The sequence below is a fragment of the Triturus cristatus genome, chromosome 8, assembly GCF_964204655.1.
Source record: "Triturus cristatus chromosome 8, aTriCri1.1, whole genome shotgun sequence".
NCBI classification, from domain to species: Eukaryota; Metazoa; Chordata; class Amphibia; order Caudata; family Salamandridae; genus Triturus; species Triturus cristatus.
Window position 1 is genome coordinate 462,627,465 of NC_140591.1, and position 18,522 is coordinate 462,645,986.

At 45.7% G+C, this 18,522-nt stretch overlaps 1 protein-coding gene across 5 annotated transcripts in view; it reads left to right on the forward strand.

Annotated features, from left to right (window-relative positions):
- Positions 1-18,522, forward strand: part of PHF11 (PHD finger protein 11) — a 438,587-nt gene that overhangs the window by 1,083 nt on the left and 418,982 nt on the right. The window lies entirely within an intron of this gene.

An 18,522-nucleotide genomic window follows, 5' to 3' on the forward strand; every position in this document is an offset into this window, starting at 1 on the left:
GCAAGGTCGACCGCTCTAGCCGTTAGGCCGCATCCTCAATTATATTGCGACATGGGAGAGCCACAGTATCTTTTTTTTTTTTCCTTGGGCTTTCAAAACCTGAAAAAACAAGTGCACAGCTGTGGTGTAACGCTCTAGTGTTACTCCACCACGTGACGGCTATTGCATGCCGGGAGGGACGGCGGCCATGTACTGTGCGGAGAGCCCAACGTGCAGAGGTGACCCCGGCGCTCTCTCTGATATATGAATAAACCTAAAGTTCATACCCTGACAGAGCTTCACGTCATCCTTGTGGGGGGGAAACAGTATCGCTACAAACTGGCGACCCCAGCGTTAGCACAGGACATCGGCTTCCCGCGCTTCGTGCGCAATTTCAACAACATAGAGAGAGAGGCCGGCAGAGGGACGTGGGGAGCAAACGAGGCCCCCCACCTGTGATTCGGCACCCCCACATGCACACATCGCCAGAAAGCAGGCGTTTGGCAGTGCTGCCCTGAAGCGGGAAGAATACCGCAATCCAGCCTGGAGCTGCGCATTGCTGCCAGGATCCAGTTACCGGCACATACAGCCCCGGACGACCAGCGCCTTCGAAGTAAGTGCCTGCAGTGCTTGCTCGCCATTCCCAGCAGCGCCCTCCCACAGGGACACTACTCCAGCGTTGCCCCTCACTTTGCAAGCCTCCAGCTGCCCCAACAGCCCTGCTCCGAGCACTAGACTGCACCCGAACGCCCACAGGGATCACCCCGGCTTGCGGCCTGGCAGTGCTTCTCTCAAGTTACCTCACGTGCACCGTGGGAGTCGAGGTGTAGTGTGTCCCCGCCACGCCTACCCCGGTCCTTCTCTCAGGGGTCAGGCGCCCACAGTTGACTACTAAGTGCTCCAAGCTGCTACTGACCATCCACTCAGCTCGCTGCTGTCCAGCTTTCACTGGTCTACACCAAGCAGTTCTCGGTTCCACCGCCCAGTCAGCATGTGTGCGCAAACCTTTTCCCTCACAAACCTGGTTCCCTTCCTGCCAAAACCGGGAGAACCAGCCATGAAGTGTGAGGACTGGAAAGGGTATTTTCCTAATTATTTGCCTGCCCTAGAGGACGAAGGGGAAGAGGAATTTTCCAGCAAACGGAGGAATAAAATCCTGCTGCACAACCTGGGGCCGGAGGGCCTGAGAGTGTATGAGAACATGGTAAAAAAGACTAGACTCCCCAATGACACTGATGTATTTCACCACGCTCTGGAAAATTTAGACAGCCACTACCAGCCAGTGGTCTGCACGGCCATAGACCGTTACAATTTCTTCCAAAGGAAACAGAAAGATACCGAGTCAGTAGAAGATTACGTGGCTGCACTGAAACGGTTGGCGGTCACTTGCAAATTTGGGCCCTTCCACGACGATCTGGTACGCGACCAGATAATAATGCACACAGTCAATACCAACATACAGGTGAAGTTATGGGTCAGTGGGGATGCACCACTCAACGAGATCATTGCCATGGTCAAGAAAGCGGATCTGTCCAAACGGTGCGCAGCTGCTGCGAAAAAAGACTGTGACAGCAAGACCACAGTGTGCAGAGTGACTGACGCAAAACTCCTTGAGAGAATACCTCCTCCCAACGCAGGGGCAAAATACAGTAGGAACCCCACACCCAAGGCGGGACCCCACACTGCCTCCAGCGACCACAAGAACTGTTGCTATAGATGCAGCAGTCCTGCGCATGTGGCTAATGACAGACGCTGTCCTGCATTGCGAGTCAAATGCTCCTTTTGTGGGGTGGTGGGTCATTTTGCGAAAGTGTGTAGGCGTAAGCCTAGCAATGCTGCTGTTAAATGGGTTTTACAAGAATCAGACACTGAATGGGTGGAGGGTGAGGCAGAGGATGACTGCATTTTCTGCATAGATGACCAAATTCTAGGTATTGATTGTTATAGCACCAAGAAACCCTCTTGTGTATTGTCTATCGGGGGAATACAGGTTTCCATGGTGGCAGACTCAGGGTCCCCGTTCAGCGCCATATATGGGAGAGGGACTTCGTGCGCACCTTAGGCACTCACCTGTAACCCACAGACGTACACCCTGTCACCTTCACGGGGGATAAAATCCCCATGGTGGGCTTTCGCCCCCTTCAATTTGAGTTTAAGGGAAGGACCTCGGAGAGCAAACTGTATGTAGCTGAAACAGGTCCCTCGGTGTTGGGGTGGGAGGACTAAGGGGCAATAGGGATTCAATTGAACCCGGGTGGTACCACACAAGTACTCATGACCGACAACCCTCAGATTCTTGAAGGAAGATCGTGGAAAGAAGATTTTCCAGCCGTCTTTGGCGGCTCCATCGGCAAGCTCAAGAAATTCACGCAGAGGATTTGTCTCAAAGAAGGGGCCGTCCCAGTATGCCACAAAGTAAGGAGCATCCCTTTTAACTGCAGGGAGGCGGTACAAACGGAACTACAGCAACTGGAAGACAACGGGGTGATCGAGCCGATTGAGAGCGCAGAATGGTTGGCGCCCTTGGTTGTCGCTCGCAAGCCTAATGGTAAGGTACGTCTGTGAATTGACATTAGAGAACTCAACAAAAACATCATAGTGGACAAATTCCCCTTACCCAAAATAAACAAAAAGTTGGCCCAGACCAAGGGGATCAAATGGTTCTCGGCAATTGACCTCACAGCGGCGTACCACCAAATCTCACTACACCCCTCGTGTAGGAAACTCACATCGTTCATCACGCCATTTGGCTGCTACAGGTTCCGACGCATTGCTTTTGGCATGGCATCCGCCGCGGCCGTATTTCAAAAACTGATGCATAAACTATTTAAAGACATCAAAGGTGTGCAGTACTTCCAGGATGACATCCTCATCATGGGGAAATCTCAACAAGTTCATGACGAGAAACTCTCTACGGTGTTACGGATTTTATGACCTCACAACTGAGTGGGAAAAGTGCAAATTTGGCCTGCACACGGTCACCTACTTGGGTCACGAAATAAGCGACCAAGGCATCTCTCCCAAAAGAGCTAATGTAGAGGCCATCCTGTCAGCACCCACACCCCGAACCAAAGAAGAAGTACGTTCCTTCCTCGGACTAGCCGAGTTCTACAGTAAATTTGTGCAACACTTCGCCACCAAGACACACCATCTACATCAGATTCTGAAAGAAAAGAATGCATTCCGATGGTCGGACGACGCAAATGAGGAGTTTCTCCAAATCAAAACAGACATCTGCGACGCTGTGCCCCTACACGGATTCGACCACTCTCCTCTCTCCATCCTCACCACGGACGCCAGCGATAAAGGACTGGGAGCCGTCCTGTCGCAAAGGTCCGAAGACGGCGCTATGACCACCATTAGTTTCGCGTCCCGCTCCCTCGCCCCCAATAAGGAAAAGTTCAGTGTTATTGAAAAGGAAATGTTGGCGGCCATCTGGGCGATGGAGAAATTCCGTCAATTCCTCTGGGGTTCCAAGTACCTGCTCAGGACAGACCACAAGCCGCTTGTCAAAGTTCTTACTTCTCGTGGACATGCCAGTTCCACTCCGCGCATTGCAAAAATGACCCTCATGCTATTGGACTTTGTTTATGACGTGGAATACATCCCGGGCAACAAGAATAAAGTGGCGGACTACCTCAGCAGATCGGCAGCAATGGAAGGGGCACCCGCAAAAACGGAATGGGACGAGTACACGATTGCCTTCACCAATGACCAGGAGGAGGTCATAAGCGCGCAAGAATGGAAGGCAGCGTATGAGGTAGATCCCCACCTTGAGACCGTAAAAAGGTGTGTCACGCAGGGGTGGCCGGAGAAGAAAAACTTGGACACCGACCTCCGGAAATTCTTGGAAGTAAGAGAGGAACTATCCATCAGCGAGAATGCCATATTCCTCTTACGGGGGGACAAAGTGATTCCTCCGCAACAATTGGTGGACCGCCTACTCACGATCCTGCACGAAGGCCACTTAGGCATCGTGAAAACTAAGAACCGAGTCAAAAACTCTTATTGGTGGCCCGCTGTTGACAGCCAGGTGGAGAAGCATGTGAGGGCCTGCGCGCAGTGCAGCAACGCAGACAAGACACAAACCATGCGACGACCACCCCTGGGGAAGTTCACCAGCCCATGGGAAGAATTGTCGGTTGACATTCTGGGTCCCATTCTCGACTCGTGGGGTGTACCCAAATATGCCATCGTGTTGATGGATCGATACTCCAAGTGGCCAGAAGTGGAACTGTGCGAAACAGCTGACACCGAAAAGGTTGTGACCTTCCTCACGGCCACATTCTTGAGAGAGGGTATTCCGAAGGTCATCACGTGAGACAACGGCCCCCAGTTCACATCTGAGAAATGTAAAGCATTCACGAAACGGAACGGCATCACGACCATACATACCCGGTGTACCATCAGCTGGAAATGGCCAAGCAGAACGGTTCAACAGTGTGCTCATGGGGTCCGTGCAAGCAGCCATCAGCGCAGGAAAAAATTGGGAAACGGAAATTAGACATACTGTATAGGCTTATCGCATTATGCCCACGTCGACGGGATATAGCCCGTTTAAGATCCTACGAGGCCGTGACCCGTTTACACGAGACAAGGCAGTATGGATGAACCTGACGCTTCAAAGCAAGTGGTCCCCAGCATTGGTCCGCAGCAACTTGGAGAAGGCCCAGAAAATTTACACGGACCACTACAACAAGAAGCATGGAGTACGAGAAGTCGCGTTGGAAAGAGGGGAGTGGGTCCGAGTGAAGCGGCACAATTACGGAAAAAAGGCGACAGCAAGTTCAGTGAACCCCTGCAAGTCAAAGAAACATACGCACGTTCTGCCTTACTAAGTGATGGCAAAGTATGGTCCCACAACAGAATGACCAAGTGCGACAAAGTGATAGGATAGGACAAAAGAGAGGCCTCATCAAGCACCAGAAACACCGGGTGGGAGTCGGACAATGAGTACGAACAAGAGACAGACACTCACAGAAGCGGCGCCATAAGAGGCAATGGAGAGGAAAGCGGAGACGCACAGGAGCAGAGGAGTCAGGAGGACACACGGCTACTCAGACCACCAGAAGACCACAATGTACAAGAATCAGACACCAGACCAAAAACCTCCACAGCTCCCAATACTGACCAGCACGGGAGTATAAGAGAAACAAGAGCAAGCACGAGGGAGACACGCACGACACAAGTACCCACTACACGCACCCGCACTGGTAGAGCAGTAGTGTTACCCAAAAGATACAGAGAATATGACATGTAATCTCAATGTACGGGGTGCTTGTCTCCTTCCCTGCCTTCCCCCTCCCCCTCTTTTGTTGTTTAGGGGGGGGGGGGGAGGGGTGTGTGTGTCTGTCTGTCTGTCTGTCTGTCTGTCTGTCTGTCTGTCTGTCTGTCAGTTAACCCCAGTGCCCGGGATCTTAGCAGGAAATTCCAGTTCGACACAGTACTTGTTAAAGTGTTATAAAAGGGGGGAGATATGTGGTGTAGCGCTCTAGTGTTACTCCACCACGTGACGGCTATTGGATGCCGGGAGGGACGGTGGCCATGTACTGCGGGGAGAGCCTAACGTGCAGAGGTGTCCCCAGCGCTCTCTTGATATATGAATAAACCTAAAGTTCATACCCTGACAGAGCTTCACGTCATCCTTGGGGAGGGGGGGGGGGGGTGAACAGCATCACTACAACAACCACGAAAACATTGGTATTTTGTGTTTTTCGGATGTTTAGCTTGCCTTATAACTCAGTGGATGTGTACAGTCCTGTGTCAGTGAATTTGCCATGTAATCCTTCTGTGTTCAGGGTTGATACCAATTTCTAGTTCTACTTATTTGTCTATGGCACATATACGAAGAAATTATTATTAGATGGGTTCTGCAGCTGTCTTAATAATCCCTGGCTGATGATAAAAATGAAGAAAGACAGAAAGGCAATGTTAAAAAGAAAAAAAAAAAGAATACAGATCATCTGTATTCTTTTTTAACATGGACTTTCTGTCTTTTATAAAAAAGCTATTTTTAAGTAGCATGTCTGGACCCTTGCAGAAGAATGTATGCCTTTACCACGCATGTCATGCAAAACCCTATATATATATATATGTATTACCTACTGGCGGTTGCCAGTATGTAGTTCTAGTTAGGACCAAGTTTCCATAGCAAGAGCATTTTTTGTTTAGCTTATAACTTTGGCTTCGTTTGATGAATCTTCATGAAATTTTCCAAACAAATTCTTTGTTCATATCAGCTCCTATGTGGGAAGTTTGGGGGTGATTCGTCAAGGGGGGCCGAGAAAAAAGGGTGTTCCCAAAACGTGTTTTTTCCATGTTAATTTCCATAGGAAACTTTAGACAAGGCTACAGGTCGAACGGGTGAACGGAATTGCCCCAAATTTGGCAGAGAGAAGGGTCTTGGTCTAGAAAGCAAGCTTTTGTTTATTTGATGTAAATCCGTTCAGTAGTTTTGGAGAAATATCGAAATTTACAGATATCGATATTTGGGAATTCTGCCATCTGATTGGCTGAGGTGTTACGAGTACGAGCGTTCTGCTTATTGGCTGTGAGCGGTGTGAGCGGTTGCAACTAGGAAGTGTTGCCCGCCATTTTGTGATTCCGTTGAAACGAGTAAGGGGGAAAAAGGGCAAAAAAAGTAGGAAAGGGGAGGGTAGGAGCACTGTAACGTCTGTGGGGTGTTTAGGGTGTGCTATACAGGGAGTGTGAAGCAAAGTATTTAGTCCTACCGGTGTGAAAGTGCTGTTTTGCCGAGAGTGAGAGGGTGCTGAGGTGAGGTGCCGGTACACTCGGGGATGAAAGCGTGCGCCTAAACCGTGAACTGAGTGGTATAAACTGATGTGATCTCGGCGCTGTAGCATACTGGCCGCTGTAGGATAGCTGTGCAGGTGGTGTTGGTATGCGTTTAGAGTATAGCGGGAGTGGGAAGCAAACTACTCACTGGTACTGGTCTGAAGACTCGGGGATGAAACCGTGAGCGTGAGCTGATTGCTGTAAAGTGATGTGTGTGGGCGCTGTAGGATACTGGCCGCTTTAGCATACCTGTGTAAGTGGTGTAAGTATGTGTTTATACGATACAGGGAGTGGGAAGCGAACTACTCACCTCTACTTTCTGAAGCATCGAATGCAGTGTTTTAGGAAGCAGGAATAAAGAAATAATCTTGAAGAATATAATGCAGAATGTTGCAATGCCATAGAAGAGCAACGGTGAAATCAGGTGTGTCTAAGAAAGTGGGTGTGTGTAATAGGAAGGAGGAATAAAAAAATAATCGTGAAGAATATAATGCAGAATGTTGCAATGCCACAGAAGAGAAATGGTGAAATCAGGTGTGTCTAACAAAGTGGCTGTGTGTAATAAAGCGATGGAGTCTGAAAGTTATATAAAGAGTGTCTTTCTTTAAGTGCCATAAATGGATCCACTGGTGCAAGAGATAAGGCATTCAGTTGAGGCAAATTCCAACCGCTTCTGCTGTATTCAAACGTAAGCTCCTGCATCAGTGAATTCCACATTACATGTTACAGTTCCATGTGACATAAACAATACCTATTACACTTGAATGATTCGAAATTCTATAATGAAAATAAAGGTAGGATACGATTAGCACATGTATCCTTCAAGAAAAGAAACAAAAACAAAAATTGCAAAGTGTAATTATCAAACTTCTTCGGTACCCTTGTACTCCTTTGTTGTAGCACAAAATTATCAACAGTCAGCAATCTCTTGTACGGTAGATTCAATCTGGTGCGTGTCAGAATTGGTAATAGTTCTAGTCACATCGGAACTTTGAGGAGAAACACAAAATTGTGCTTCTGAGAAGCACATTAGGTACCCTTCTCATCAAACCATACATTATTGTCTTCAGCTCTTTCAAAAAATAATTCTTGTGCAAAGAGCTAAGACACCGAGCTGAGGCAAACTCCAACCAATTCTGTTATATTCAAATCTGAAGCTGCTACATTAGTGAATTCCACATTACATGTAACAGTTCCATGTGACATAAACAATAGCTATTAGACATGAATGACTCAATTCTATAATGAAAATAAAGGTAGGATACGATTAGCACACTGTGCCAACCAGTTCCTAAACAATGTCGTGTTTTTTTATGTTGATCGCCAGCTCGTGAGTAGAGGCTGAGGATGAGTAAATTTGTGTGAAACAGCTTCGTGGATAACAGGCAGGCAGAGAAACGTGTGCACAAAGAATAGAGATGGTTTCAAAATGGATGTCGGGTTTAGGCTAATTTAGGAAGCAAATAGCGTATTTGGATAGGCATACATCACCCATCCCTGGTTAGACTGGAGACGTAAGGGGCAATAATGAAAACAGAATTCAAATGCCTGAGCATACTTAAAAAGTTATTATATGAAAATAGTTCAATTGAAGTGTATTAAAAGAATTGAAAGGAAAAAGTCAAAAAAGTTGGTAAAAATCAATCCAAGAAGAATGTGAATTTCTTACAAGTCTTGGAGATTGCAGTCCGGAAGTTCTTCAGCAGCTTGAGATGCCTAATGTTCCAAGAGATTCACAAGGATGGGGATGCACACCATCTTCTTACTTATCCATAGTTCACCGTGTTTAATCAGAGTGCGTGCAGTTTGGTTTGGTGCCATGCCCAACCAGCACCTGGGTAAACACATCATCAAACTGGGGCGAATCGTCGCCCCAACCAAACGCACAGCTCAAATCGCCATTTAGGCTGTTATCCAATCCTATTGAGTTAATCCATATATTCCATTGAAATCCAATTGTGTAAACATTTTATGCAGCTTTTTCCATCGTTAACTTTTCCACACGTGGAGTGGATATGCCAATTTTCAAATTTTTCTCATGTTTTGGCTGGGCCATCCGAACCTCTACGTTGCACAAAACACGAAAGAAGCAATTTCGTCACAGGCAGTGTTGTTTATTGTAAAACCCAATGCATTTCGGGCCACTGGGGCCCTTCGTCAGGGGTTGCTAAAATGACAAATACAATAACCAATGTTACCATAACACCTCTACCAACAATAATACTACGACATTAATGTGTAATCAAATTTTGAATGTTCCATGTGAATTAACATGCTTTACACCGCTTCTCACATTGTCAATAAACATTTCTACACTGGCGGGATTCTCAAACGTTACCTTACTTTTATCTCTACCACCCACCTTACTATCTGTATCCATAGTCTGTCTAGTCCCCAGTTGCTTCTGTAATCATTCCTTCATATGGCTTCTAATGTTTCAACAGTGCGTGTTTGCGCTGATTAACCTGCCAGATATCCAACCCTTTTATTGACATTACCCGCCAAGCCTATACGCGCAACAAACTCCCCCACTTGTGCACTCCAATTGCAAAACACTCCCACTATAAACCATGCTCCTTTCTCCCTTTCCTTCACTTATTACACTTGACTACTTTACTCACACTCACTGCATCCGGTATACAACTCCCCTCAACCAACCATTCATTTACACAACTGTATTCACTCCTATACCTACTCGCTCTCATCAAATTCCACTCATACACTATCAAACAACCCGACATACTGCATACCTTTTCAGGTTCACCCCACCTCACATGCCTGATCTCACTTTCACATCATTCTTCCCACCTATTAATTCAATCGTACCAAACGCGCTTCCCCTCAAACGATAAACACATTCACTCTCCAATTTCTCCAACCACTACTCCACGACATCATCATTAAAATATACTTTTACTCTTTTTCTTCGCTCTAACAACCATCCTCGCTCGGCTACATAATCAACATTACGTGTAAACATTTTATGCAGCTTTTTAACGATGGAAAAAGCTGCATAAAATGTTTACACAATTGGATTTCAATGGAATATATGGATTAACTCAATAGGATTGGATAACAGCCTAAATGGCGATTTGAGCTGTGCGTTTGGTTGGGGCGACGATTCGCCCCAGTTTGATGATGTGTTTACCCAGGTGCTGGTTGGGCATGGCACCAAACCAAACTGCACGCACTCTGATTAAACACGGTGAACTATGGATAAGTAAGAAGATGGTGTGCATCCCCATCCTTGTGAATCATTTTGAAATTATTGCCCTACATAGGGATTGCACCCGCGGAATAAAAAAGTTGAAAGTTGAATGAGGAACAATGAATATTGTGCGACTTCCACACGGCTGGCGAGTTATCGTGGTTCGTCTTTAAAGACGGTGTTGGAGTTATGTGAACTGGAAAACCTTCATCAGTATAAAATGATATATGGATTACAGTCATACATCTTACGAACATTTTTTAGTACATTAGAACCATGTGATGAGTACATTTTAGTGCAAGTTCCCACAACTGCATTGGGTTGTGGGTAATGCAGTCCGTGTGACGGAAAAGTAGCTTCACGTAATCTGCTTGGCGGGTAACAAGAAGTCAGTAGACCAATGAGGAATGAGTGTATGTGTTTAAATAAGGGGTGGAAACAGGGAGGGTATTAACAGCTGTTAGTCAAGCAATGAAGACGGTTGTCCTGTAATGGCAGTAACAGGTATGAGACGCGGCGCAAACGTCAGAGTAATGTTGATTATGTAGCCGAGCGAGGATGGTTGTTAGAGCGAAGAAAAAGAGTAAAAGTATATTTTAATGATGATGTCGTGGAGTAGTGGTTGGAGAAATTGGAGAGTGAATGTGTTTATCGTTTGAGGGGAAGCGCGTTTGGTACGATTGAATTAATAGGTGGGAAGAATGATGTGAAAGTGAGATCAGGCATGTGAGGTGGGGTGAACCTGAAAAGGTATGCAGTATGTCGGGTTGTTTGATAGTGTATGAGTGGAATTTGATGAGAGCGAGTAGGTATAGGAGTGAATACAGTTGTGTAAATGAATGGTTGGTTGAGGGGAGTTGTATACCGGATGCAGTGAGTGTGAGTAAAGTAGTCAAGTGTAATAAGTGAAGGAAAGGGAGAAAGGAGCATGGTTTATAGTGGGAGTGTTTTGCAATTGGAGTGCACAAGTGGGGGAGTTTGTTGCGCGTATAGGCTTGGCGGGTAATGTCAATAAAAGGGTTGGATATCTGGCAGGTTAATCAGCGCAAACACGCACTGTTGAAACATTAGAAGCCATATGAAGGAATGATTACAGAAGCAACTGGGGACTAGACAGACTATGGATACAGATAGTAAGGTGGGTGGTAGAGATAAAAGTAAGGTAACGTTTGAGAATCCCGCCAGTGTAGAAATGTTTATTGACAATGTGAGAAGCGGTGTAAAGCATGTTAATTCACATGGAACATTCAAAATTTGATTACACATTAATGTCGTAGTATTATTGTTGGTAGAGGTGTTATGGTAACATTGGTTATTGTATTTGTCATTTTAGCAACCCCTGACGAAGGGCCCCAGTGGCCCGAAATGCATTGGGTTTTACAATAAACAACACTGCCTGAGACGAAATTGCTTCTTTCGTGTTTTGTGCAACGTAGAGGTTCGGATGGCCCAGCCAAAACATGAGAAAAATTTGAAAATTGGCATATCCACTCCACGTGTGGAAAAGTTAACGATGGAAAAAGCTGCATAAAATGTTTACACAATTGGATTTCAATGGAATATATGGATTAACTCAATAGGATTGGATAACAGCCTAAATGGCGATTTGAGCTGTGCGTTTGGTTGGGGCGACGATTCGCCCCAGTTTGATAATGTTCCAAGAGGTCATTGTTGCCATTGTGTGAGAAAAGGGAAGCGATCCAATTCATATCTTTGAAGGGACAGTAATGTTCCTCGAATGTTGGAGCGGCAATTTGAATTGGCAGGCAATCTACGATGTTGTCAGGTCGTACGTTGCAGTAGATCTTTCGCGGCTGCGCAGAAATCCCATTCCGCCACGATACCTTTTTGCGTTGCATCCGCCATTGCTCTACTGCCTGAACAATCGAGTTCATGGTTTTCAAGATACCCCATTACCTGCTGGATATCGGGAGCGATTGTTGGGGTGTTTGCAAGACATACATCCATTCGCCAGTTGAATGGGCAAGTTTTGCAAAAGAAAGATGGTTGGACGCACATTGGATATGTGTAAATAAATGTCATGTTGTAGCTAGCTCCGATAATAGATAGAGGTAGGCAGCCGAAAAGTAGTTCCATTTTTTTCATGGTATTGATGTAGCTTCGCGTAGAGGCGTATTCTGTCGGAGATGCTTGTTACCACAGGGAGCGCAGTCCTTTTTTACAAGCAAAAATAGTAGTAGGATGGCTGCAAAGAGAGCGAGAATTATGGGCACTGTTCCTGTTATTCCAGAGATGATCGAATGAATGAAGTGTGGTATTATACTAATAACAGTTTGAAAGGCTGTGAGAAGGCCGGAGGAGATCGTATTTAAAAATTGTGCCAGACCTTGAGTGTGAGATGTGTTGAAAATTGGGTAACAATTCACAAAGTGTAATAGGAGGTTCGTATTTAAAAGGGACTGTAGTTTACTGGAAGTTCGCGCTATCTGCAGGCGATACATTTCTTTTGCAGAAGTGAGGGACACTTCTGTTCTGAAGAAAAGGGCTTTAGTTTGGTTAGTTTAATGAAATCTGTTTGCAAAGTAGGGATTCAAGGCCAAGTTGAAGTTTGGGAGTTAGTTTGTGTGTGTGGGAATAGACATTGCTACAGGAAGTTACTCGGTTTGAAACAGTAAGGACATACGGTATGCCACCTCACATTCCGTAGGAGTGCATGTTATTGAGAAGCAGATAACTGCCGTTAGAAAGCTGTGTGAGTGTCGGTGTGATTGTGGGAGTTGGCGTCCTTTCAAGAAAGCAGGCAAGATTGGGGGCTGTAAGCTTAGAAGTGTCGTGCAGTTGGAAATTATTGCATAGTAATGAATGACTGCCATTGTGGTCACAGTTTGCACCTGTGAGAAAAACATCTGTATGCTCTTTAAGACAGCGATATGTAGATGGGAGAAACCACTGCTCGTGAATAAACGCGCTACCTTATATAATCGCATACAACATAACAAACAACATGTACACCTATCAGACACAACGACACTACGTACTGTGAGAACCGTGGCTAGCCATGTACACAAAGCAAACATGGCATAGCACCTCTGTTACACAATGCAGAATGCGGGGAGAGATGGGAGGAAAGTATGTGCGAAGGTGGCAAGTGATTCTCGATTATAAAAGTATACAATGGAAAGTGTTGAGGGGATGTTGCGGACGGACTTGAGTATGCAGAGCACACACATGTACATGTGAACATACACTGATGGTCTATTGAGTGAAGTAGATAGTGGACGGAACCATAATAGTACAGTCAGTAGGGAGGATTTCGAAAACATAGCGTGTATGTGCCCTCCCCCCCAAAAAAATCTTTAGCGTAGTGGGCTGGCTCGGCGTACGCAGGGCTAGCGTAGGGGTATGAATAAAAGGCACGTTTTTCTGGGTGTGGTTCTCTTCCGGAATGGCGAACGTGTCTGCCAGGTCAGCGCAGCTTACACCACCACAAGGTTGACCTTGTGATTGAAGGTGGTTGCGTGAATGATGCTCTCAGCCTGCTGGTACTCAGAAACTGCCGTGGCCGGTGCGACGCACATATGCCCCACAGTTCACCTTTCTCTACCGCATTATGTGAAAGAGGGCCCACCACATGCCGGTGGAAGCTCCTTGGGCGAGGTCTGCGAGGTCGGAAGGTTCCTCAGATCAACGCTGGCTACTGCGACACAGGCACACAGCATTCAGTTTATTTATTTGAAAGTTTTATAGAGCGCGTACAAGACCCTTGCGGGTATCAGAGCGCTTTACAGTAAATAAAGTTCTTTATACATTAATAAAAGGCAAATTGAAGCATATATACAAAACATGTTGTAAAAAGCAAAGTGGTAAGGTACATCAAGACGCTAACCCCTTGCATCAGGACACAGGAAGATGGAATGTCAAGATTGCTTAAATGGTCCCTTGTCATAGTAAGGGTAATAGCGACGGTATAACAGTTTGCGAAATATCTTTGGACCGTACTCAGGTGAATTTGGCCTTGAGAATCGATTTTACTTCCTTTTTGAAGGAGGCAATAGAGGGGTTAAGTCTGGTTTCGGGTGGTAAAGCATTCCAAATTCTGGGCGTCATCCCTGAGAAGGTTCGGTTATATGTTTTTTTCTTGTTGAATCATTGTGGTTTTAGTAATAGGTTTTCCGCACTTCTTGAAGATCTGAGCCCACCAGAGATCGTCAGCTTATGTGCTAGATAGCTGGGTGCTTTGTGGTGCATGGCTTTATGCGTCATACACGCTATCTTCAAATGAATTCTGGCTTCCAGGGGTAGCCAATTCAAGGATTTGAGGTCCGGGGAGATGTGGAAATTTCTTTTAGAACCAGTTATGAGTCTCGCTGCGGCATTGATTGAGGCTCTTAGTGGTGCCGTTGTTGCTTTGGGTAGGCCGCAAAGAGTGACACTTCCGTATTCCACTCTGGGGATAACTAGCGCTTGTACTGCTTGCTTGAAGTCATCGATTGGCAGGAAGGGTTTCAGCTTCCTCAGTGTGTTTATCTGGTAATTAGCTCCCTTTGTAGCGTTGCTGATGTGTTTTTGCATATTGAGGTTACTGTCGAGTTATTCCCAGTGATTCAACGATGATTGGTTGAACGTTGAATGCCGTAAGGTGTTTTATCCAATCTTGCATGATGGGGACTTGGGCTGGTGGAGCTATTAGCAGGAATTCGGTTTTTAGGGCATTTAATTTGAGATGGTTTTCTGCCAGCCATATCAGGGTATTCCTAAGCGTTGTATTGAGCAGTTTGATGTCTTCTAAGGTGTGGATCTTGAGGTATAATTGTGTGTCGTCAGCGTACATGTGGTATTGCACGTTAGATGCTTGAAGAATTTTGGTGAGGGGTTCCATGAACAGGTTAAACAATGTCGGGGATAAAGAGGACCCTTGCGGTACTCCTAACGTTACTGGGACGGGTTTGGACATGGTGTTGTTGACCATGAATTGTTGTGTTCGATTATGGAGAAATTAGGTAAACCAGTTTAGCACTGAACCTGATAATCTCATTCTATACTTCAGAATATCTAACCGGTTCTCGTGTTTGACCGTATCAAAGGCTGAGAAGAGGTCTAGCAGTATGTGTAGGCAGGATCCATTCTCATCAAGGATTTGTAGCGCGTCATCAATTATATGTGTCATGGCTTATTCAGTACTGTGACCTGCTCGGAAGCCTGATTGGTGTTTGTTAAGAAGGTCAAAGTGGTCTATATGCCTTGTCAGTTGGAGGCGTACACATTTTTCCAATAGTTTGGCCAGGGTAGGGATGTTGGAAATAGGGCGATAGTTGTTTAGGTCCATAGGGTCGGCCGTGGGTTTCTTTAGAATGGGTGAAACCTGTCCAACTTTGAGGGTGTCCGGGATGCAACCTTGTTGAAGTGAACTGTTTATGATCTTAGTCCAGAGAGGCAGAAGTAGTGGAGTTAAGTCTTTAACAGCGTTAGCGGGTAGAGGATCGGAGAAGTGATTGGCAGGGTTCAGGAAACAAAGTATTTTGCATATGGCTTCTTCGGAGTATTTAGAAAAGGATGACCAGTCGGCATCGTTTTTTAGGTTAAGCTTTGATGGAATATGGCATGGTGCAATTGGCATTACTGGGGAGGTCTTCGTGTGCGTCCTGTGTGTAAGATTAGATCGTTGAGGAGGTCATTCTTGATATTGTCTGTCTTCAGAGTGAAGAAGGCAGAGAATTCTTCACAGTTGGGTTGTGGGCAAGCTATGTGTTGTGGACGTTGAGGTGCGTCCTTAGATTTGGTTTTGATTAGTTCAAAGAGTTTTTGGGGACGATTTCTTGCTTGGGCTAGTTGGTGGCTGAAGAATTCTGCTTTAGTGCGCTTGATCTTTCTGAAGTAAGCGTTTCTCTTTTTCCTTAGAGTATTTAGCTGATTGGCTGAAGGAATTGACCTCCAGGTGCATTCAGAAGCTCGGAGAGAGCGTCTGTCTTCGTTGAGTATTCCATTGTACCAAGGCTTAGAGCCCTTTATGGAGGCTCTCTTTAGATGCAGGGGGGCTACCTCATTTATTATCCTGGTCATGGAATTAAGGTAGTGATTGGTAAGGTCATGGACTTCGGAAGATCCTGCAGGGAGCAGAAGTAAGTTGTAACTGGACGATGGAAAAGTGTTAGGGTTAATTTTTTTCATGTCTCTTTTCCAAACTTTAGGTCTTGTAGGTTTGAGGCCCAGCAGCGTGGAGTGCTCTGTATACTACTAACACAGTAGTCGAACAGGTACCAACAGTGGAACGGTGTCTTGATCCCACAATGGACGATGCTAGAACTGCATCTGGGAGTGGAGATGAAGGTACTCCCTTGGAGCAGGTGCAACCAACTCTAGGTCACAACAGTGGAACGGTGTATTGATTCCAGAATGGACGATGTCCGATATTACTTGCTGGTGGGTTTTCACAGAACTCCTTCTGTTCACGTGCATCAGACTCTGTGCTTCCGTAGGTAATTGCTGCACATGATTATTGGGCTTGGCTGACTGCAGTGGCTGGAGTACACCACGCTATAGCAGGTCTGAACAGTGAAACGGGGTCTTGATCCCACAATGGAGGATGTTAGAACTGCATCTGAGAGTGGAGATAAAGGTACTCCCTTCGAGCAGGTGCTACCAACTCTAGGTTCCAACAGTGGAACGGTGTCTTGATCCCACAATGGACTATGTTAGAACTGCATCTCAGAGTGCAGATGAAGGTACTTCCGTCCACTAGGTGCAACCAACTCTAGGTCCCAACAGTGGAACGGTGTCTTGATCCCACAATGGACGATGTTAGAACTGCATCGGTGAGTGGAGATTAAAGTACTCCCTTTGACCAGGTGCTACCAACTCTAGGTCCCAACAGCGGAACGGTGTCTTGATCCCATAATGGACGGTGTCCGATATTACCTGCTGCTTGCTTTTCATAGAACTGTTTCCGTTGAGGTGCATTAGTGTCTGTGCTTCCGTAGTTAACTGCTGCACATGATTATTGGGCTTGGTTGACTGTAGTCTGAGGACTACACCGCGGTACAGAAGGTCCAAACAGTGAAACAGGGTCTTGATTATATGATTGAGGATGTCAGAAGTTGAAGTCTGTGATGATTTTTGTGTACCCCCTCTGACCAGGTGCAACCAACTCCGTGCATCCGAATCCAACGGCACGTGGCTGTGAGGTGTTAATGACTACTGCCTCTGGCCTACACTGCGGTCAGCAGGGCTCACAATTCTAGTGGTGATTGTTTAATTACAGAATTCAGTAGGCAACTAACTACAACATCTTGAAATATACAGAATATTCTTTTAGTATATTTGCTTTAAGATTTTTTTTTAGATGAGTTATATGTTTAGTACAATGGTGAAATTCATCTTGCAAGTTCAAAGGAACACTGAATAGTCCACACTGTGGACAGTAGAAATCGCGATTCGAATTGTTTTGATTTATTTATTGCAGAGTTTTCTGTAATTTATGTTGTTGTATTTTGGGAAGAGGAAGTGAGAACAAGTATTAATGGATGTCTGAGTGACTAATGCCTTCAATTTACACTGCAGACAGCAGTGTTCACAATTCAGATCGAGTCGGTATTGTAGGTGACGCAGTCCTGTAGGAAAAGACATTGCTGCAGTGCGCTCTGTCCGCACCATGCCTACGCGTCATCGCAGGCTCCGCACACGCTTTTTCTTGCTTCACGTACAGCAAACTGTGTAGCTCAAGTCCACCTTACGTAGCTGACCGCTCTCTGGCCTACAGTGCAGAGAGCAGTGTTCACAATTGAGATCGAGTCGCTATTGCAGATGATGCAGTGTTGATGGCAACAGACATTGCTGCTAGTACGGCCTGCTCGCAGCACGCTTCATCGCTGGCTGTGCACATGCTGAATGCTTTTGATGTGGCTATCTGAGTGCACTAGGACTGCTGGACCCTTTATGTTACAATCTTTTTGTGTATTTTTCAGATCTATTGCCTGTGTCTGACTATAGCACAAGTTGTGGTTCTTTTACGATAGAATTTTTTCTGTATTATTTTACATCTACTGTCCCTACCTTACTGCAGCACAAACTATTGACTCTTTTATTATTGAATCTCTGTGTGTGATCCATTGATTACTGTTGTAATTGATGCTAGCAGCAACCATTCCCTGAGGGCTGGTTTACACTCACCCCACACGTATCCAGCACAGACGTCACTGGGTATGTGACCCTGGTAATAAAAAGGAGTCGAGAGCATGTGCCCGTACCCAGTTCCACTATCTTATCTGTGTCCGTGTGTTCATTATCTATGGATGATAGTGCCCCTGGGCCGTACCACATTACATTGTGCTGTGGATAGCGTATGCAAGCATGTTACCTCTGGCAGTGGGGAAAACTTCAATTATGTAAGTTTTAGGTGTGTGCCTATCACAGGTGGAAGGCTACTTTACAGACCATGAATATTGATGAAGATGATGGTTGCATGTTGTGTGTAGTGTAAGATATGTGTAAATAGCAAAACGTTTTCAAAAAAGCTTGCTAAGCAGAAGAGGTGTGTCTCATCAAATGCTGTAGAGAATGACTAAAATGGATGGCGTTTTCCA